The 25169-nt window shown below is 32.8% G+C and overlaps 1 long non-coding RNA gene across 1 annotated transcript; it reads left to right on the top strand.

Annotated features, from left to right (window-relative positions):
• Nucleotides 1–5761: 5761 nt before the first annotated feature.
• Nucleotides 5762–13636, top strand: LOC147076217 (uncharacterized). The gene is made up of 4 exons (XR_015069569.1): nt 5762–5844; nt 7329–7649; nt 7917–8021; nt 9470–13636. It is a non-coding gene; the product is annotated as an uncharacterized LOC147076217 (long non-coding RNA).
• The last annotated feature ends 11533 nt before the right edge of the window (nt 13637–25169 follow it).

Here is a 25169-nt window from a genome sequence, read left to right as displayed (position 1 = left end):
CACTAGCCGTAGAATGAAACTATTTTACACTTTCAACGATTAGGTATAATGACTGTAAATGAGACGCCAGCGATAGTTTACCGTTTTAGTAAGATAAGGTAACGTTGGTACGTTCGCTTTGAATTAACATTACGTATTCTTATTATAGGGCGAATACAATATGGCAATTGAATTGGTCGACATGATTGAGTATGGACCTGTCTCCTCCACTAAGAGGTGTCCTTATGACTTCTCCATAATTATATTCGTAATATTATTTTGTTTTATTTAAAATTAATTTATAATAGGTATGAATTGACATTGACAATTATTCAAACACTAGCTGAGCCTGCTGGCTCTCGCCAGTCTGTCTCGCTAGGTCTCGCAGACGGCTTGGCGGTGTTGGATTTTAATTTAATTGTGAAGTATGCATAGAGTTTTCCCTTCGGAATTGATTTTCATTCACCTCAAGACAGTTTGACATTTTGCTGATTTGTCAGTTTTACGATTTTCAAGTCGTCACTATCAATATAAATTTGGGGTCATATGCGTAGTCTATTCTAGAGTCTGGCCTTCACGATATCGTCCGACACCACCACAGGCTGATAGGCCAAGTAGAACAGCTTGCAATCGCCGATTGCGACCACTGACATTTTAATAGAATAAAATATGTGTAGTTATATAAATGTTTCGTTAAAACACGTGCATTTAATAATGATAAATAATTATACATCTCATAAATTCGAATATAAAGCAATGTATGTGATTTATTATAAATGGTGATCCAATATAACATGAATATTAATCTGCCACGGGACCCATTTAGATAATAAAAGGTTAGCAGTATATAAATAATAAATGCTTGCAGCCGTTGAATAATATTTAAAAAATCAAATTTTGAATTAAAATTTAACCTTAAATAACATAGTCTTCCGGTGCGGGACATTCATATCAAAACAAAATTTATTTTGGGTATTTTAAACACATAGGTAGGTATATAAAATCACAAATAAAAAAAAATATAGCAATTTATATGACCAAGTAGAGTAGAATTAGGTTGGGATAACCTTTATCCAGCAGTGGATTGATCCTGTTTGATGATGATGATGATGATGACGATATGAATATGTAGATAAATATAATATCACTGATTTTGATAAATACAGCAATTCAAATGACAGAAAAGAGTAGAATCAGGCTAGGGAGGCCTTTATCCAGCAGTGGATTGGTTTCGGTCGATGATGATGAGAATGATAGAAATAGGTATAATATCACAAATTTGTTTAACCGCTAGTAGTAGAATCAGGTTGTGGAACCCTTCATCCAGCAGTGGATTGATCCTGGTTGATGATAATGACTATATAAATATGTAGATAAATATAATATCACAGATTTTGATAAATACAGCAATTCAAATGACAGAAATGAATATAATCAAGCTAGGGAGGCCTTTATCCAGCAGTGGAATTGTTCAGGTCGATGATGATGAGGATAATATAAATATGTATAATATCACAAATTTGTTTACCGCTAGTAGTAGAATCAGGTTGTGAAACCCTTCATCCAGCAGTAGATTGATCCTGGTTGATGATAATGACTATATAAATATGTAGATAAATATAAAATCACAGATTTTGATAAATACAGCAATTCAAATGACAGAAAGGAATAGTCATCCAGCAGTAGATTGATGATGATGATGACGATATGAATATGTAGATAAATAACATTAGAAATTCAATACTGTCAAGAATACGATCAACGTAGAGAGGCCAGCAGTGGATTTATTGAGGCTCGTGATAATAATGGCATTATATATAGATAGGTAGATAATAATATTATATCACTGATTTTGATAAATATAACAATTCATGTGTAAGTAAGGAGTAGAATAAGGCTGAGGAGGCCTTCGTCCAGCAGTGAATAGGTCAAGATTGATGATGATAGGGACGAAAAAAATAGGTAAATATTATACAATATCACACATTTTGATAACTATAACAATTCGTATTAATTTCTTTCATTGTTTGCAATGGCAACTTTGTTAGTATCGAAATTAGTAGCCTAGATAATTATTCAATAACAAAAATAGTGGGTGCACAGCCACAAAGAAGTATTTTAAAAAATCAAATTTGGAGTATCACGTTCTCTATGAAATGGCCGACAGTGGCGCACGCGCCTGTCAAAATTTTATTTACGTAGTGAATTGTACCAAAATTATGATTTTTTCACCGGAAAAAAGTGCGCCAATGCCTACATTACGATATTTGAATAAAAATAATCGAATTCGTTTGTCAAATAAAAGATTAGAAGGTCATAAGCGACGAAGACGTCAATCTGTCAAGCTTGAACAGTAAATATGGCGATCGTATACGGTGTGTAAGAAAATATCGGATATAAACGTCACGTACATGTAAAATCATGGAAAATTTCTGAAATGTGTTCAATCGTGATTATCATAAATAGCGATCCAATATAACGCGAATATTAATCTCTTTCGGGTCCCATTTACATAATAGAAAAAGGTTAGCAGCATAAAAAATAAATTTAAACATTATTTTGTTTCATTGTCTATAAAAAATAAATGCTCGGAGCCGTAAAATAATATTTTAAAAATCATATTTTGATTTAAAAATTAACCTTATACAATATAGTTTCCCGGTGCGGGACATTCATATCGAGACAAATGTTGATAAATAATGAAGCAATACATATTATATCTGATAAAAATTGGAATTTATAAGACCTAAAGATGTGGAATCAGCTTAAAGAGGCCTTCATACAGCAGTGGATTGATACAGGTTGATGACGATAGTGACGATATAAATGGGTAGGTATATAAAATCACAAATTTAAAAAAATATTGCAGTTTATATGACCAAGAAGAGTAGAATTAGGTTGGGATAACCTTCATCCAGCAGTGGATTAATCTTGATTGATGATGATAATGACGATATTATGAATGGGTAAATATAATATCAGCAATTTTGATAAATATAGCAATTCATATGACCGACAGAAATTCAAACAACTTAGAGAGGCCTTCATCCACCGGTGGATTGATTCAGGCTCATAATGATAATGGAAATATAAATAGATGTAATATAATATTACCGATTTTGATAAATACAGCAATTCAAATAACAGAAAGGAGTAGAATCAGGCTTGGGAGGCCATTATCCAGCAGTAGATGGGTTCAGGTCAATGATGATAAAGACGATAGAAATAGGTATAATATAGTAGTAGAATCAGGTTGCGGAACCCTTCATCCAGCAGTGGATTGATCCTGGTTGATGATGATGACGATATGAATATGTAGATAAATGTAATATCACCGATTTTGATAAATTCAGAAATTTATATCACAGAATTGAGTAGAATCAGGCTAAGGAGGTCTTTATTAAGCAGTGGATTGGTTCAGGTCGATGATGATGATGATGACGATATGAATATGTAAATAAATATGATATCATTGATTTTGATAAATACAGAAATTCATATGACAGAAAGGAGTAGAATCAGGCTAGCAAGGTCTTTATTAAGCAGTGGATTGGTTAAGGTCGATGATGATGATGATGATGATGATGTTGACGATATGAATATGTAGATAAATATAATATCACCGATTTTGATAAATACAGCAATTCATATGACATAAAAAAGTAGAATCAAGCTAGGGAGGTCTTTAATAAGCAGTGGATTGGTTCAGGTCGATGATGATGATGATGATAATAACGATATGAATATGTAGATAAATATAATATCACCGATTTTGATAAATACAGAAATTCATATGACAGAAAGGAGTAGAATCAGGCTAGGGAGGTCTTTATTAAGCAGTGGATTAATCCTGGTTGATGATGCTGATGATGATATAAATATGCAGATAAAATATATAATATCACCGATTTTTATAAATACAGGGATTCATATGACATAACGGAGTAAAACCAGGCTAGGGAGGTCTTTATTAAGCAGTGTATTGGTTTAGATCGATGTGATGATGATGAGGACGATATGAATAAGTAGATAAATATAATATAACCGATTTTGATAACTACAGAAATTCATACATACGAGAACACCTACGAGGAGTAGAATAAGTCTATGGATGTCTTTATTAAGCAGAGGATTGATCCTGGTTGTTGATGATGATGATGATGACAATATGAATATGTAGATAAATATAGTATCACCGATTTTGATAAATACAGCAATTCATATGACAGAAAAAAGTAGATTCGGGCTAGGGAGGCCATTATCCAGCAGTGGATTGGTTCAAGTCGATGATGATAAGATGGATAGAAATATGTATAATATCACAAATTCGTTAAACCAATAGTAGTAGAATCAGGTTGCGGAACTCTTCATCCAGCAGTGGATTGATCCTGGTTGATGATGATGATGATTATGATGACGATATGAATATGTAGATAAATAACATAAGACATTCAATACTGTCAATAATACAATTAACGTAGAGAGGCCTTCATCCAGCAGTGGATTTATTGAAACTCGTGATAATAATGGAATTATATATAGATAGGTAGATAATAATATAATATCACTGATTTTGATAAATATAACAATTCATGTGTAAGTAAGGAGTCGAATAAGGCTGAGGAGGCCTTCATCTAGCAGTGGATAGGTCAAGATTGATGATGATAGGGACGATAAAAATAGGTAGATATTATACAATATGACTCATTTTGATAACTATAACAATTCGTATTAATTTCTTTCATTGTTTGCAATGGCAACTTTGTTAGTTTAATATGCCTATATTGTGATCTATGGAAATTAGTAGCCTAGGTAATTATTCAATAAAAAAAAATAGTGCGTAACAGCCACAAAGAAGTATTTAAAAAAATCAAATTTGGAATATCATGTTATCTATGTAATGGCGGACAGTGGCGCACTCTCCTGTCAAAAGATATTATACGTAGTGAATTGTACCAGGATTATGGTTTTTTCACCGGAAAAAAGTGCGCCAATGCCTACATTACGATATTTGAATAAAAATAATCGAATTCGTTTGTCAAATAAAGGATTAGAAGGTCTTAAGCGACGAAGACGTCATTCTGTTGTGCGTTGAAAGAAGTATGGCGAATTGTATACGCTATATGAGAAAATATCGGTTATAAACGTCACGTTTCTGGAAAATCATCGGATATTTCTCAAATTTGGTCAATTCAATCGGTAGATAATTCGGTAGCGCACAATTCGAAGTGAAGATGTAAAAATAACAATAAAATGTCGCTTAAATGAGCTGTTGGTGTATTTTCCAAAATCTCTTAGGATAATAATATATAGGAGATTATCGTAGATTAGTATTGTTTGAAATATGCTTGTTGTCATTATATTTTAAAATACTCGTTTTTATTGAAGTTTGGCGATAGATAACGATATACACACTATTGGGTCTATTCTATACTTATCGACCGATAAAGTGATAAATATTATCAAACTTAGGGTCGGTTTGTATCAAAGTATAGCACTTATTGTAACAATTACAATACGTTGGTTGTAATTGTTGCAAACCTACCTACCCTAAGTTTGATAATATTTTTCACTTTATCACTCTAGCTGTCGATAAGTATTGAATAGACCCACATGTCCTCATTGCAGAGTGTAAGAGCTGAGTGTGTGTCCTCACGTGTGTGGTCGAGATTCACACGTATTGTCGGTCTTCTTAAAAATATTCTTGATTTTGTAACATAATGTTTTGTTTTTCAGCATATTGTTTCAGACCCAACAATAATATCATTGAAGACAGATTCTCAGCTAATTGACATCAAGACTGAGCTTACTGAAGACATTTATGAAGATCCGCAACAGGGTTCTTATTCGGAACAAGTGAATCGGGTAAGTACTTTTATTTTAAGTAATAAGTACTGATCGTGTGATGGGGTGGAATGATTATAGTGACGGAATGAACTGTAAAACATTCGAATATTTTGATATTTTTAGCTGTCACCAGTAGGTACCATAGAAATAATAAAACAATTTGCATAGGCACCTGCTCAATAATTTTTAGATTTTCCTTGTTTTTTCTGCAATTAAGAGGAATATAATATCAATACCTATTAAGTATAAGTACTATTCGTAAAACACACCTATTATTGAAGTAGGTTCTTTAACAATAGGTGCCTACTGCGTAAAATATTCAGATAGCAAAGGAGGAGTGATAAAATAAGTTGTGAGAGAGTGCTACCTACTTTAAATGGATCCATTGTCGAAAAATGCACTTTAAACAATTCAACGCCATTTGGTAAAGTGCTCAGATGAAAAACAACCAACCGTTCCGATTCTTCAAAGTGAATAAATGAAAGCCGATGTTTTATTAATAAAAACAAAACGAACCACTTGACAGTGTTGTATGTTTTGTAGGTACTACGTAAACTTTGTGGTTGCTATGGTTTTATACTGCCATGGTTCGGGTCTTTATGAATCTCATGTACACTGGATATACCTACCTACGTCTAAGTTGTTATCCATGCGACATTCAGTACTACTTTCACTCCTTGCATGTTTCTTCATGCAGTGACTACAGGTGAAACAAAGGCCCGCACATGCATCGCAATTTCCGACAAATAATCATTTTTGCCAGTATCTAAAATTAATTCAATACCACACTTGTCTCTAAAACAGCAACACATTGACTGAATATCAACATGAGATGAGTATCATAAAATTCTAACCTGCTACAGCACGTTGTCTACGAGGACACAAATTTAATTGTCGGATACATTTTTATTTTAAATGCTGCACATTTAAAAGCACTGCTCCATAGCACCCAACGATGGCCGACTTATATTATAGGTAGCGCAATTATATATCGATAAAATGACTAATAAATCGTCAAAACCTAATAATAGATCATTAGTAATTATAAACAATAAAAATACTGCAGTCAAGTGGTGTAAAATCGTCTATTTTGGGAACAATGGTAACGTATTGGGAATTAATGGAGTTAACTATCGAGTTAATATATCTATCATATAAGTCTTTAAATTAAAAGTTATCGGCTTAACAATTAATTTTCAATAATATTCTTACATGATACTTACTTTTTTATAATAATATTTTTGATCTATTACAAATCAAAAAATAAACCTACCTTATATATATTTGTAAACACACGTATCCATACCTGTATCCACACACCTACATACATAATGGTCGTATATCGTAAATAAACCATAGTATTATAGGATATAGCAATGGGCTATTAGGAAAGCTAAGTTGATCATTCAAGATAGGTAGGCTCGTCGGTAGGATGTGTTACTATTAAAATGTAGAATATTAATAATAAAATAATTTAAGGAACATTCTCTTCATTTTTTCAGCCCAGAGCCCACGAAATTCCTAATATACAAGCCGAAAAGCCGTACAATGCAATTACAATACACGAACATGACATTAAGCAAAAAATAGTGAATTCTCCCGATAAAGAAATATGTTTAAAATTGACAAGAGATTCCTTTTATCGCAATAATTTTGTATGCAACGTGTGTTGTGCATTTTTCTCTTCAAAAAAGATTCTGACCTACCACAAGTGTATGCATGACGTATCTCTGACTTATGATGAAGTGGCCCTCCTTCGAGCACAAGCCTTCCAAGAGTTTGGTGAACGCTCGATTTCGTCAATTTTCAATAACTATTCACAGGTATGTTCCATTTCCATTGTGTTATTGCTACCTTTACTTACTTTATATTCGTTAATTTAAACACCTCGGAATTGTATGAAATATATATGGTCGCGTTTTACATAGTGGACTGTAATTAATTAGTGGAATGATTGTGATGGTAATGATGATGATGCATGATGAATGATGGATGCTAAGGGTAGGGAGTTACATCTAGGTTGCCAAGCACTAACCTTTAATGTTGTTTTATTTATGAACGCCACTTAACAATCTGATATTTATTTGCAGGGAGTTGATTTTAAAGAGCAGTATGTTGACGTCACTAGAAACCAAAGCATTCATGAAGATCCAAAATCTGGTTGCTTTTATTCGGCATGCAAACCAGTAGATGAGGTAGGTTTACAATATTCTAAGAAACTTGAACAATTCATGTACGTACTGATATACGAGCGGGTTGACTTGAAAAGTGAGATTGTTCTAGAGAATGTACACCAAAGCAATTATGAGAATCCTCAACCTAGTTGCTCTTATTCTGAATGCAATCCAGAAAACCAAGTATACAATCCACTCTTTTCATTTAAAGCAATCTACATTAATCGTATATAACTATGTATTTACGGGTAGGTTTTTAAAGTATATGCGTATAACTAAAAGTGAAAATATAACGTATTTAGAGACAGCGGGTTCTTAAAAATGTAAGTTAACGAAAGTACCAATTGCCACTGGATCTCACGATATTTTTGGATCGGCCGAATATCAAGGCGTTTCAGTGTGTCCAAATGTTTCTGAGTGAGTGTGGCCTACAAGTTTAAACTGTTTTTGTTCTTTTTTCTTCTCCTGTAAATTTGTATTGTAATAATTGTATGAGTAATTATTGTAATAATATGTATTAATAGTGTATGTTATAAAGCTGAATAAGACTCAATTGAGACTTCGGAGCTTAATAATAAAAAAGATCCCACAACTGGGTAATATTGGGTGCGAGATAACTAATGCGTGCCTATGTCCAACTGTTATTTATCGCGCAGATCTTGAACTATTGAATTATGAAAACAATATAAGCTGAATACTATTTTCATTAAAACCCAATTCATTTCTATCGAGTGTCCTTGACAGTGTATCCACCGGGTGGCTAGGTACATTTGCTTCATAGGTTTTCACTTTCCCCTCAAGCTCGCTGGTTATATGGAATTTGTTCACTACAGGCTTGGAAACAACCTGTAATAGAAGAACACCGCTCTTTGGGTATAGCATACCTAAACCGATAGTAGAATGTGCCTCAAAAAATATATTTTTTTAAACCAAAAAACTCATTGTTTTTTCCCGAAACCCTTTAAAAGTTTCACCCATTGATAAATCGGATACTAATTTGTAGAAATTGGTTTTAACAAAGCGTATGTCGCTGATGCAAAACCCTAAAGCAAACATAGAATCCTCAGCCCGGCTGCTCTTATTTAGAATGCACAGCAGTAAACTAATTATCTACACAATAATTTTTATAAATTTTAAATGATATACCTAGTAAGGAAAACGTACTAGTCTGCTAGGTACTAATAAATGTGTATAATTATCGTCAGCGCGAATATGTTTACCTAGGTTTAGGATTCTTTGATAAACATAAATGGGAGGGTGATGTTTTATTATAAAACCCCATAAGGTCGAATAAATACATTATGCAGCCCGATTCCGCATAAGTGCTATCTTTAGGTCTTACGGATACATCCCTGTGTCTCAAGATTCCTACGTATTTTTAAGGTGTGTGGTTTTTTTTATAAATATTATTCTCTGTTATAACTATGTCGTATACCTTTAAGTTAATGCGATACGTAACATTCTTTTAGTTGATTTCTGCAACCACTGCCGTGACCTATTCCGGTAGTCTCGGATTGCCAGAGAGAGAAGTACAAGAGCCATACGATGAAATACAGATTGACTACCAAGACATTAAAAAAGAATTGGGCGTGTATGAAACGATTACTAATATAGTCAGTGGCACTCATCAGAAATTATCATGTATAATATCCGGTGTGATGAAAAGGCACAATATGACTCATTCTGGTGAAAAACCATTTAAATGTGATCAATGTAATTTCTCTTGTATACATTCCGATGCAATGACAATACACAAAATGACTCATTCTGCTGAAAAGCCATTCAATTGTGACCATTGCGAATACTCTTGTAAAACATCTAGTAAGTTGAAATTACATAAAATGACACATTCTGGTGAAAAGCCATTTAAATGTAACCATTGTGATTACTGTTGTAGAACATCCGGTACGTTGAAAATACACAAAATGATCCATTCTGGTGAAAAGCCATTTAATTGTGACCGTTGTGTCTACTGTTGTAGAACATCCCGTGCGATGAAAATTCACAAAATGACCCATTTTGGTGAAAAGCCATTTAATTGTGACCATTGTGATTACTGTTGTAGAACATCCAGTGCGATGAAAATACACATAATGACTCATTCTGGTGAAAAACCTTTTAAATGTGACCAGTGTAATTACTCTTGTGTACAATCCGCTGCGATGAAAATACACAAAATGGCTCATTCTGGTGATAAGCCATTTAAATGTGACAAGTGTAATTATTCATGTATACGATCTGTTGATATGAAAATACACAAAATGACCCATTCTGATGATAAGCCATTTAAATGTGACCAGTGTAAATACTCTTGTATAAGATCTAGTGATATGAAACTACACAAAATGACCCATTCTGGTGAAAAGCCATTTAATTGTGACCATTGCGAATACTCTTGTAGAACATCTAGTAAGTTGAAATTACATAAAATGAGACATTCTGGTGAAAATCCATTTAAATGTGACCATTGTGATTACTGTTGTAGAACAGCCTGTGCGATGAAAATACACAAAATGACCCATTCTAGTGAAAAGCCATTTAATTGTGACCATTGTGATTACTGTTGTAGAACATCCGTTGCGATGAAAATACACAAAATGACCCATTCTGGTGAAAAGCCATTTAATTGTGACCATTGTGATTACTGTTGTAGAACATCCAGTACGTTGAAAATACACAAAATGACTCATTCTGGTGAAAAACCTTTTAATTGTGACCAGTGTGATTACTCTTGTATACGATCCGGTGCAATGAAAAAACACAAAATGACTCATTCTGGTGATTAGCCTTTTAAATGTGACCAGTGTGAATACTCTTGCATACATTCTTGTGCTTGAAAATATACAAAATGACTCATTCTGGTGAAAAGCCATTCAAATGTGGCCGATGTAATTACTCTTTTGGTATACTAAAAAAACACAAAACGACTCGCGTTCGTAATAATACATTGAAATCATATTGAATGTTAATATGCAATATGTTAACAATTTCGTACCAACACAATTCACAAAATAGTGTCACGCTGACCCTTTTCAATCGTATTAATTAATCTTATTCATATGTTATAAGTCATTAGTTAAGACATTATATTATTTAATAGCGTTAGCAAGAAATTTAGAGCCAATAAAAAAATGTAGTGCATTAATTGTCGTAGGAATATTATATACTTACCATTATTTAGAAAATTATCCAGCATTATTTTTATTTATAATAATACGATGTAAATGTCATTATTTGAGTTATCTATCATTTTTCATCGTGTGACCAAAAGCACATTTTAAAAACATTGGGACACATCTAGTGGCGGCCGGTGGTCTTCATAATAGCAATTTCTGATAGTGCGCAATGGTTTACCTTCTATATCCAGCATTAGAGCATAGGGCAAGCACAAGTTCGCACCACTTCCCTCGGTCCAACGCCAACTCTTGCGCCTCCCGCCATGTCAGACCTGCAGCACGTAGGTCGCTTTTATAGCATCGCTGCAGGGTAAGGGAGGGGCGGCCATGGTAACGGAACCCTTGAGGCTGTGCTGTACGAAGTGTCACACTCTTTGGCGGCATCGGAAACACTTGTTCTAGCCACGTTAAGGTCGCAAAGCGTCTCTTCATGATTACCTTAATCACCGAAGGCTGCCGTGTCAATAAGCTAAGATAATATCTTAGTGTATAATGACTGAAACGTCGAGCTTCTCAGAAGGTAAATTAAATATGTCTTTGTTTATTTATTCTATTTGTTAATTTTTTTTTAAACAGAATGATTTAATATCAATAAAGAAAAATAAATGTCACAGTTTACGGCTTTACGCTCCGAATAATGAATGCGTCAGCCAAATATGAACCGTCGTAAAAACGTAGACGTACGCTGGGTCACTTTGTTAATAGAGCATAGCAGTATGTTTATTTCTTAAATTTCACATTATTATTAATTTATGTTAAATTATAAAATGAACAAACATTGCGTGGGTAATATTTATATTGTAAATCAGCGTTCCTTCGAACTCAGATTTATTTCTGATGTATTTATATGTCATTAAAAGTATGTTTCTCTTATATTATCGTTCTTATTTATTATTCAGCTACGACCTACTACTCATGTAGTGCTGCTGTGTTTTTTTTTTATTATATTGAATGGATTTGAGTGGTTTAGAAATAAATGCGGCAGTTTGTATTTTCATAAAAGTTTGGCGATTCATTAAATCTTAAATGTGAAATTGTTAAAAATTAACTCGCCAACATTGTTATAAAACAGAAAATGGCGTTTTTGTTTCTAGAGTCCTAATTTCGTTTGCCGATCATAAAGTGTGTAAAAAATGCTACACAAAACGCTACCACAGGAACATTGGACTACCGTTTAAGAAGTATATAATGGCCTCATTGTAATCCTGTGCAAACTGAAAATCCATTTGGATCGCAATCGCTTTGCGCACATGAACGGAGTATTGTTCATAATACTACTACATGTTCTACTTCGCGAAGTGTGTGATACACATATGAATAACAATGAAAAGTTGAGTGATGTCTTCAAAAATGCAGGCAGTGCGTAGCACTTGGATGGTATTAGAGGAGCCGCCGCTGGACACATCGTAATATTATGTTTTACTTGTATGGCCCCACTGTTGTGACATTATATTATTCGATTGTCACATGATAATGAATGTTTGTTCTTTTTAAATAGTAATAGATTAATTGTCGGTTATTATATCATAAGTGTTTTTTTAAGTTGTGCCTAAATTTAAGTAGTATATTTTAAATATTAATTGTGTGATGATGTTAACACTGTGCTTGATTTCGACGGAGGTCGTGGGTACCTACCCACCGATCGTAGGAAGAGATGGACTTATGACGCCGTGCAGCGGTAGATACCTCATAATGATGAAATTGTTTTATTTTATTGGCAAAATTATATCTGATGAATATGTGTTGAGGATCTCAGATCGAATTTATAATTATTACAATTGAACGTTGTCAGTTTTGTATGATTATGAAAAAAGGTATGAAACAAATCGAATGATTAGGAAAATGTTTATTCCGGAAGTAAAATTGAGTTTTCATTATGTTTTTTATCATGCGGTCTCTATATTCATCCCTACCTATTCCAGATAACTTAGGTTCTACTACTTCACTACCTAATTCATTTGTATTTTAAAGTGTAATGATGTAAAAGACATTCTGGTTATGTAAAAGATCAGAATTATTATTTTATATGATCACTTTTGGTTATTGTTTGATACCACTTTAATCGGAGATGGGAGAGAAATATCTTAGAGAGTTATGAGTTTTAAAATTGACTTCTTTTGGTAACTACATAAAGTTTATATTACCTTTCCAACACTACTTGAAGGGTACGCAGACGGACATTTTCCGCAAAAAGAGTTAATGATGCCATGTAGTGGAGAACTTTGTAAGCTATTAGAGACCGTCCACATTGGCAACAAGTTGCTGGTAACCACAGAAAAGAAACTGGCAACCTCATTAAATTTCGATTAAAATAATTTTTGGTCAAACAAATTTTGATAATTATCGTGAAATTTAATGAGGTTGCCAGTGTGGACACGGCATTTAATGGCATTATTAGAAATAAATTATAAAAATCATTGTCCAAACACTGACCTCCGAAAGAAAACATTGATATTCAAAAGATAGATCATTATTACAAACATTTGACTAGGTAAATATTATTGTAAGTATATATTATGTAATTTATTTTTTTCAATACTATATTTAACTGTAGTGAATTGTGAATGTAATTAATATTAATTTAACATGTGAGATAACTTTTAATTTTAGTTTAGCAGATAATATACATATTATAACCAGTTTAAGTTTTTTCTCTTAAACTGAATTAATGTGACGATGATTATTCTTTTCGCTTACCCTTCACTTATGTGCCAACAGAAAATTGATTTAATTTTATATCGTATATTTCATGATTTTTTTAAGACGACTACCCAGTTACATACGTACCACTGGGATTAATAATTATTGTTAATAGATACAGGTTGGTACCTAGTTTTAAGTATTTCAATAAATATATGTTTTTACGATGAATGTTGAATTTCAGTTTTCCCTTCTTTTACTTTGATAATTTTAAGTCTATCTGCATCAGTTGTCAAGTTATACAATGATTTTATAATATGAGAGAGCATAATATTACTAATTATTACACTTTTTGGCAAAGATCTGTGTGCAAGGAATCCACCGTGCTCTAAAGAGATCTTATACAATATACTATTTCACAATATTTGTGAAGATGACATTCTTTATTGAACATACATAATTTTAAAACACCTCCGAAACACATCTGTTGGATTAATATGGCACCGGACAGGACTTGGAGCTGTATTCCGGCCAAGCTGCGAAGGACAATGACCGATATAAGTGAATTTTGGATAGTTAATTACGCCGTAATTAGATAGTTGACTAAATTGTTAAAGCACATCAGCCGATATCCGGTGTATACAGGTTTGAATTCTGTCTGGCGTCATATTTTTTCAAGCACCAATGTCTCCGAGATGTATTCAAATAATGTAAGTAGGTACCTACCTATGTTATGGTGAGTATTGTCATGTCCTGTCATGCATTCTCTTAGCATAGGTATAAATAAAATATTGCTTTACACTGGCTGGCTTGCAATACTTTTATTAATAGAATTTAAATACAATAAAAAAACAGAATACATGTTGCAGTTTTTAAGTTCATCAGCTGAATGCAGAGCCCCAAGTCTTGTGTCAGTTTTATCATATGGTAAGATACTCCAGATTCAAACGGCGTCCTACCAAGTTATCTTCGTGGAGCGCACGTGGCACAGGTCCTGGTGAATAATGCACATCCATTGACATGGGGTGTGTGGAAAATGATGTGGTGTATGAGGATATGAACAAAAAAATTACGTTATCGTGACATTAGTATCATACAGTTGTCTTCAATCTCTGTTTACGGTTACCTATGTGCCTAGGTGCTGGGAAAATTCTAGGGGGGGCAATTATCCACTTTAGTCGCTTCAACAGCGATGTAGAAATATATGGAAAAATCCAGTTCCACTTTTGACTACAAAAGAAAATTGACATACTTATTATTTTTATAATTTTTGGCGGTGACAGATGATTTTGATGTTAGCTAGTATTTACATAGACAAAGACAACACGCATTCATATACTATATTATATTGCCGACCGAAAACAATATTAATAAATTAATTTTATTTATATGCTGTCATTTGAAACGATAAAATGAATAATAAGTACAAATAATTTTGTTTTTCATTTGTCTTGATATTGAACGTAGTAAAATTGAAATTTTTAAAGTTTAACTAGCGGACTATCAGCTTGCTCGTCATAAATTAATGTACCTACAAACGAAACATATGCACGCAGGAGATCTAACGATACACTGAAAGCCATCAATTTTTCAAATAAACAATATAAATGTTATACTATGTGACATTGGAGTGGTGAGAATTGTTTTTCGAGACAGCTTTGAGTGTTGTGAAAAGCTTCGCAATGGATATTTTGACGACACATTTATAAAAATACATACAGGTGCTTGCCAAATTGAAGCACGAATATGTCAGATTGGTACACATTATGGAAAAGAGGTAGAAGGAAGCATTACAGCCGGGTTGGCTATCTTACGAGACTTTTTTACAGGATCATCCATACTGATGCGGTTGTTGTTTTTGGGTTATTTTGACGGGGTACTTAGTGAAAATACAAAATTTTTCGCGTAATTTTAATGGAAAAATAATAAAAGATACATGAAAAAACATGCAATAAAATTAGTCGAAGGTATGCATTTAAAAAATGTGGAAAAAAAAATATTTGGTGTTATAACTTGACGGCCACTCAAAATCAAATTTTTAGCTTAATATAAGAGATAAAACTTTTAAAAAACGTGGAAAAAGTTTAAATAAATATACATAATCGTATGCGCTTAACAAAAAAATTTAAGGCAAATTTATTGGTTCAAGAATCAAGTCAGTAAATTAAAAAAAAATAATATCTCTCACGATCTCGAAAACAATAAAGCACGTGCACAATTAATGTAAGCCAATAATAGACAAATTGATGACCTAATAAAAAGTTAAAAAAGTTTGTTGGGTGGTTCTAGTTAACGTTCATCAAATATGACATATCAAATATCTCACGCACTATATGAGAAAAAAAATAAAAAGTATGCAGAATTACCCACTAGTTATGCGACAAGACAATTCACTAAAAAATTTTTTTTAAACCCACGCAGTCAGGTTTTGCATACAAACTTAAAAATCAAATAGCGCGCTCAATATAGGTGAAAAGACAAAAAAATAATCGTGCACTAACGTTTACTACCGACGCACAAGAGTTTACAATTTAAATTTAAAAAAAATCTAAGTTTAGTGACACAAGTATCCAGCATTTGCTGAGTCACCCAAATTGAAATGCGAATAACCCCCTTAATGTGCGTGCACAAACGTGCACTGGCGATGCACAAACGAATGCACTCAAAAAAAGTTGAAATTTCAACATTGGGTGACCCAACGTTTAGCTGGAACACCCAATTTGAAATTGGAATTTTTCGGTTATTATAGGTGCACAAACGAAAAAAAAATGTGCACAAACGTGCACTAATGATGCACAAACAAATGCACCCAAAAAAAGCTGGAGTTTTAACGTTGGGTGATCCAGGTAAATGGACCTCTTTGTGATTGCACTTTGACAATCGCATGTCATGGTCGTAGAAATAGGACTCGTCGCAACAGCCTATGGGAATATACTCGCAATTACTAACATCATGATTTTGTACAACAATTAATAGTGATACCGATAACATAAACATTATTTTAACTTATACGTCCATTTTACGCATTGAAAACGTAAGTAGTTGGTTATCAAAGAGAATCGTGTCACACTAAACACGACGTGTACGCAAATCTGTCACATGTATTTGGCTGCCGTGACAATAGACATTAAACTAATATAATATAGGGAAGTGAAAATCAATCGTTACTTTTTGTTCGGTACTTAAATACTTTGGGATCGATTCTTTTCTTCCGGTACGACACCGGTGTCGATATTTATTTGTCAGTAACTATTGGATTATTTGATAACTTATTTCCCTAGTTGAAATATTTAATGCAGGCGCTTCATTGGCGAGCCAACAGTCGGAGGACATAAAAACGTCCGATTTGTCTATGTTCTGCTATTGACCATAATCTCAAATATAAAAATACAGATAAAGTCATTTACTAATAAGTAAATAATTAACAAAATAATCAATAACAATGTTGAAAAATGTCAGAGGACAATAAAATTTAATAATAAGTCCCCCATTGGCACGCTAGTCAGATGATTTACAAACTTTGGATTTTTGTTCGCGTAGAGTTGTTTTGTCTTGCTACTGCGAAGAACTCAGTTGATCACAGTAACTAATTATTATTACTAACAGGTTTATACTAGATCTAATAAAATTATAACCTTTTGTAACCAAAAACCAACATAACCTCAAATGATAATAAAATTTGATGGCTATGCTGCCATTGACATTATTATTATTAATAATATTATTGTCAGCTTAAAAATATATTAATAATTATGTATGAAGACGTAGGTACCTATCTATATATTTAATTCAATGTAGGTAGAGTCCGGAAACAATAATTCCCTTTACACAAATAATAGAATATTATATACCTACATAACTATTATATTGTTCATAATTTCTGAAGTTAACGAGCGCTCTGGTTTGTAAAATTTTCCGTTTCATGTACTGTGACAAATAAAACAATGTAAAGACAAGAGCATTTTATCGTCACAAAGTCTTTTATTCTAAAATTAATATTGTAAGCCTTGTCATTGCTAATCAGAATTTGAATATTCCAGGGAAAAGTATTGAATGATTGGGCAGTGACAAAAAGGAACGTTACCTTTCCGGCCCTAGTTACAGCCCCATCCTTATACCTCACGGCCATAGACTAAAATATTCTACTGCTCACGGTACACCGGCACGTGTTTTATAAACTCTGATGCATTATTTTTGTTTTAATTGAATACGTAAAATGGATATAAAACGCGGACTAGCTGAACTCGAAGCTCATACAAATGGCCAATATTCGTGTGGTGACGGTCCAGACGGCAAAGCTTATATTATAAAACAAGAAAATGCCGATGATGGCAAATGCAATTTTGAGGTTAGTTTTTAAAATATAATAATTAGTATTACCTACTTGATAGATTCATACTTTTAGTTACCATTTACCGATTTGGGCCTGTTTTCTGAACATTTTTGTAGACCTAAGCATAACAAATTAGTCGTGACGATAGAGTTGTCACTGATCATAGACAAAACCTTTTGATATTAATTGCGATAATAATGCCGATCTCAAAGGGTAATATCTAATAATTGCAATCGTATTTATAAATGTGAGTAAGTATTATTATAGGTACCCAACGATATGATATAGGTAGTTTATCTGACCGAATCATAGTAATATATAGTGAGACGAAGCCACGTGCATTTTTGAGGTTAGTTGTTGCATATAAATTATTAATAATTGTAGTACCTACGTATGTAGACGTTAGTTCGTTTTTTTGTAGATATGTTTCATAGCATTTCAAACCAAATAAACGAAGTCGGATGGTTGGATTTGAACGATTTGACAGATATATTTTGAGGACGCGATTTCCGACAATTAATCATTTTTGCCAGTAGTATCTAAAATTAATTGAATACTACATTTGTCGCTAAAACACATTGACAGTATTGTCAACTTGTGATGAGTATGTTGAAATTCTAACCTGCTACAGCTCGTTGTCTACGAGGACACAAATTTAATTGTCAGATACATTTATTTTAAATGTATAAAACATAAACAATGCTCCATGGCACCCACGATGGCTAAGAGACTTATTTTATTAGTAGTGCAATAATATATCGATAAAATGACAATTACTGAATATTTTCTATAATTAAAATCATAAATGAATATTGTTTTTAGGTTAAGTTATGTATGGATATTTTGTTTCGTAATTTGCTTCGTGTAATTCCGGTTTTGGGACCGGGACCGACAATATTTCTTAAAAGCTACACATATTTTGATATCTGGCTTATAGATATTTAAAGTGTTTTCATTTTAGTTTTGACAGAGTAAGATGGCTCCTTTGGATGGCTCAGATAATGCCAAAAAAGGAACGGAAATAAAAGTGAAATCTTTTGATAGATCAACAAATCAAACAACTTCATAATCATTACGTTTACCTATTCGTTTCAGATGAATCATTTAACTCATCACGTACCGCGATAGCTCGTTACATACATTATATTAGACATTAAAAGCTCTATTTAAAGGAAGTTACTCTAGCTATTGAAATAATCCCTCAAATTAGACCTCTTTTTATTGTGTATAAGCGTAAATCCAAAACAATCCAAATACTACGCCAGGGATTGCCAACGCAACTATCGCAAGTTTCTTTCTAATGTGTCGTCAACTAGATGGTTGACGTAGGTACTGAAAATATAAAATACTTGCAATTAAAATTCAGCAAGGGTGCCAGTAAGGATCTATTTTTTCGGTGACACAAAAAAAAAACAACGCAACAAAAAAAAATCTACAATGTTGCCATACGAAACATCATTTTCTGTGTGTAATGATTACTGGGTATAGTGAACAGTTAATTGGTAACAAATATATTAGTATTTATTGACAAAGTGTACTGTAATATTACTTATATATTGGAGAAAACATTTTCTGATACTAAGGAAAGATATCTCTTCCATATTATAAATTTTATATCTACACTATTAATAATATTAATACTATCGACCGAAGGTACTTGATGGAATTTGAATTTAAATTCTAATGGATTTTTGTGACCCGGGTTTTGCCTTTCGGCATCTTCAGGCACTGTGTGCACTCACCCAAACACAACCCGACCCACACTGACCACGAATACTATTAACCCCAACTTATATATTAAATCCATACAATAAAGTAGATAAAAACATTATCACCTACCTATTAAGTCTAGGATCACAATAAAAAATACAACAAATAAATTATGAATAGTTGAAGTGTTTGTAAAAAACCCTTTCTTATTAATAATAATACACTCGATAAGTGTATAATAAATCATCAAAACCTAATAATAGATCATTAGTAATTATAAACAATAAAAATACTGCACTCAAGTGGTGTAAAATCGTTCATTCTTGGAACAATGGCAACGTATTAGGAATTAATGGAGTTAACTATCAAGATAATATATCTATCATATCAGTCTTTAAATTAAAAGTTATCAGTTAAACATTTAATTTTCAATAATATTCTTACATGATACTTACTTTTTTATAATATTATTTTTTAACTATTACAAACCAACAAATAAACCCACCTAATATATATTTGTAAACACACGTATCCATACCTATATCCACACACCTACATACATAATGGTTGTAGGTATATCGTAAATAAACCATCATATTATAGGATATAGCAATGGGCTATTAGGAAAGCTAAGTTGATCATTCAAGATATGTAGGCTCATCGGTAAAATATGTTGTTATTAAAATTTACAATATTTATGACAATATTCATAATTAAATAATTCAAGGAACATTCTCTTCATTTTTTTCAGCACGGAGCTCATGAAATTCCTGAGATACAAGCCGCAATGCCGTACAATGCAATTACAATACACGAACATGACATTAAGCAGGAAATAGTGAATGCTTCCGATAAAGAAATATGTTTAAAATTGACAAGAGATTCCTTTTATCTCAATAATTTTGTATGCAACGTGTGTTGTGCATTTTTTTCTTCAAAAAAGGTTCTGACCTACCACAAGTGTATGCATGACGTATCTCTGACTTATAATGAAGTGGCTCTTCTTCGAGCACAAGCCTTCCAAGAGTTTGGTGAACGCTCGGATTTGTCAATGTGCAATAACGATTCACAGGTATGTTCCATTGCCATTGTGTTATTGCTACCGACACTCCCCTCAGATCGGGTTCACCGATAATGACTAGCCCCTGCATCGGACCTGCCGTAGGTGACAACGCCTGATGTACGAGAGCAGTCAAAGATGACGAACCTCGGCGTTTCGACTAGCTCAGATGTTGGATCAGGGAATCATCTTGATTGAGGAATCGGAGTAGATGGTAGAAACACTCGTTGATGGTGTTACACTATACGTATTTGACGAATAAAACTCACTTTTAGACTAACGTTATTTATTGTCTATGGCACTACCCTTAATTTAGGGTCAAGGTCACAATAAGATAATTGTTGTAGAATATGGTCTTAGAGAAAGTTATAAAATTTATAATATAGTTTATGTTTAAAATTTTTAGAAAATTAATTTATCTTATGTAATAAATTTATAATAAGGCACAGCCCTGATCGAGGAATAATTTATATATATAACTTTTAGTTATAGTCTTTAGTCAGTGTTTGAGCATATTAAAAGTTATGATAAAACTCGTTTTGTTTATAAAATTATTTTTATAAATATTACTGATAGTCTTTCGTTCGAAATTATAAAATATTTATTTATAAACTTAACTTTAGCTCATTATTAAAATTATAATATAGTTTTGTATATAATTATTATTAAAGTTTATATTGGATAACACTAAATAATTCGAGAGGTAAAAGTCGATATTAAAAGTTGCAGAATCATATGCGTATATAATTTTATGTTCGCGGCGGAACAGCTGATCGAAGCACTGGGTACTTACTAGTTCACGGTCACTATGCGAGTGACGTCATTGAGGAATGTCAACTGTTTATCGCGAGGTAAAACTCGTCGTGATTTACTCGCTGGTAAAAAGTATTCGAATTTACGAAACCCTTTACGAAGGTCTGAGGAGATCTGTTGCGGGTTACGGAGAACGTCGTAGAAGCAGGACTAGAACGAAACTGATTATCACGAAGTAAAACTCGTGGTGATTTACTCGCGGGTATATAGTATTTTTATGTTATTCAGACCAGAGAGGTCTTGCACGTGTTTTGGAGAATATCGCTGGGACGGAACTGTTTACGAAAAGTTCGTAATAGATCAGAGCGATATTGCACGTGTTTCGGAGAATATCTCTTGGACGGAACTAATTTGCATCGATAATTTGGCGTCTTTTTAGTCCCTGAGGGACTTCGGGAGGGAGATTGCTAGAGAAGAAAAACCCACCCCTTCCTTTCTACTAAGAGGAAAAACTTTGGTTAATTGCACAGGTTGTAATTTTCCGATATGAAGAGAAAGTAATTAGATGAAGGCTGATGGACTGCAGGTATACAGAGAGTTTCATGTACCTGCTTCCACCTTTTCTTATAGTTGATCCTATAAGAACTGGGGAAGAGGCGTGAACATACTCTTAGATAGGGGTCGGCATTTATACAAAGATGTATCCAAAAAGGGTTTTTACAAGATAGAATTAGTTACTAACTAGTGAACTAGCTTTTTTTGAGAAAGCTCGAATAATCAGAATAAGGGATTTTAATGTTTTTAATGTCCCATACAACTCCTTTTGCGATACGAGAGCCAATCGGATTCGATTAGAAAAAGAGAAGAGATACGCTGCGCAGATTAAAACTTTACCTCAAACTATTACAATTTAGATAGGAAAAAGTTAATAGTTTGCGTAGATAATGATCCCTTAGTTCATCAGCTGGACTTATAAGGGTTTGTATAGAAACTTTATTATCATACTGACCAGCTGTGTACTTTACAAGCTATGATTTTTCATCTCTACCTACGTTTGGACATAAGCGTCTGATAGATAGACGTAAAGTTATAAAGACTTATGATTATCTTAATTTATTAACATCGATTAATGTTTACTCTATATCTAAGTTTATATAAATCAATTATCGCATCACAAATAATTAATATGCAAAATGTTTTGATTAATTCTGTATTTAGGATTACGGTATTACCTCTCTCGCTCACACGTACGAGATTTAGCTATGGAAAATTATATTGCTAGTGCGTATTCTTTTCCACTCACTGTGCTTTATTTGCATTTATTAGAAAGAGAAGTCGCGCGGTAATATTCACACGAATTTGCATAATAATAATAATATCTATATGAAATATACAGCTTTCACATGATTCTATACAATAAGCAATTTAAAATTGACGATACAATAAAACTTTTAGATACATATTGATTCGCGATATATGCGAGCAGTACCTACAAAATTACGAAATCAATCGAAGTAATACTTTTTATAATACTTACTTATAATTTACTCATGACCGCTTAGGTCGACACTTATCGTCCATAGCCCACTCTGTGTAGTTGCTCAACCGACCAGTGTGAACTGCGAGTCTCACTTCTTGAATTTTGTTTTGGATTTGTTATGGGCGGTTAACGTCACTCTATTCAGCGACAGGATTGCCTATAAGGCTGAAACATGGAGTTATGTCGTTACGATTTTACTTTTACGGACACCAACTGAAGGTAAACGTTTTTGTGTTGGTGCACTACTTACATAATCATAGATATATTACCTACTATTAAAAATGCATTTTTTTTTTAAATATTTAGATGATAATATCTCGTCATAATATGTACCTTCATCGTCATATCGCTTATTACGTTCAATAATTATACCTATCTAAAATGCCACATTGGCGTTCAACGAATATTTTTGGTGGAAAAGATTAAAACTCTTTATAAAATGATATTTCACTAGGTGCATCATTTGACGGACTTGTTACACTATTTCGTTTGATTCTCATGCGTAATATTTCATTTTTAAATATCGAATGATTTGAGATATCAGTTTATTGATTTAGATAGAAAATTCATGTGAGGTTTTGTATTTTTAATAGACGTTTATATTATTTTCTTAATAGTAATTATATGTGTATCTTTTTCTTTTATATTGTAAAAAATGACGTTATATTGTCACAATAAGATACTGATATGATTTATTATTTATAAAATCAATGTATTTTTATAGCTACCTTCTAAATACCCGACCACTGAAAAACTGGAGAAAGATTTTGTGCGGTTTGATTCAGAGAATGAGATTGTTCAAGAGGATATAGACCACAGCAATTATGATTACCCTCAAGCTAGTTGCTCTTATTCCGAATGCAACCCTGTAAGTCAGGTATATATCAACCTATTTATTTAAAATAATCTACTATTACTGATATGACTTATCAACGTACACTTCTTCCTCTAAATTTGATCCTCCCGGCATGTCAAGATGTCTACATGATTACTTTAAGATGTTTGATTTTTTAGATATTATTCTCTCATATACCTATGTCGTTTGCCTTAGTTAATGCGATACTTCACCTTGTTTTAGTTGATTCCTGCAACCACTGACGTGACCGATTTCGGTAGTCTTGGATTGTCAGAGAAAATCTTAGAAGTACAGGAGCCATACAATGAAATACAGATTGACTATCAAGACATTAAAAAAGAATTGGAGATCTATGCAACCAATAAACGCACTGCTAAACGTAAGAATATGCAATCAAACGTCACAGATGCAAAATTATTAGTAGCTGTTATAAATTTGGAAAAAAAATTGTTTTATAACGTAAATTATGTGTGCAGTTTATGTTTTGATTATTTTGCATCATTATCCCTATTGACTCTGCACAAAGTTAATTGCTTAAGCATTCAAACAAATTTTAAGAATCTATACAAAATTAATCATTCTGGCGAAAAGCCATTTAAATGTAACCAGTGTAATTACTCTTGTATAACATCTAGTTCATTGAAAAATCACAAAATGACTCATTCTGGTGAAAAACCATTTAAATGTGACCAATGTAATTACTCTTGTATAACATCTAGTTCATTGAAAAATCACAAAATGACTCATTCCGGTGAAAAGCCATTTAAATGTGCCCAATGTAATTACTCTTGTATTCAATCACAAAATATGAAAATGCACAAAATGACTCATTCTGGTGAAAAGCCATTTAAATGTGCCCAATGTAATTACTCTTGTATTCAATCACAAAATATGAAAATGCACAAAATGACTCATTCTGGTGAAAAGCCATATAAATGTGACCAATGTAATTACTCTTCTATAACATCTAGTGATCTTAAAATACACAAAATGACTCATTCTGGTGAAAAGCCATTCAAATGTGGTCAATGTGATTACTTGTGTATTCAATCCAGTACGATGAAAAGACACAACGTGACTCATTCTGGTGAAAAGTCATTT

The sequence above is a fragment of the Rhyacophila brunnea genome, unplaced genomic scaffold (assembly GCF_057557595.1).
Source record: "Rhyacophila brunnea isolate RB1 unplaced genomic scaffold, BYU_Rbru_1.0 scaffold_13, whole genome shotgun sequence".
Lineage (NCBI taxonomy): Eukaryota > Metazoa > Arthropoda > Insecta > Trichoptera > Rhyacophilidae > Rhyacophila > Rhyacophila brunnea.
This window is presented reverse-complemented; position numbering and strand designations above follow the sequence as displayed.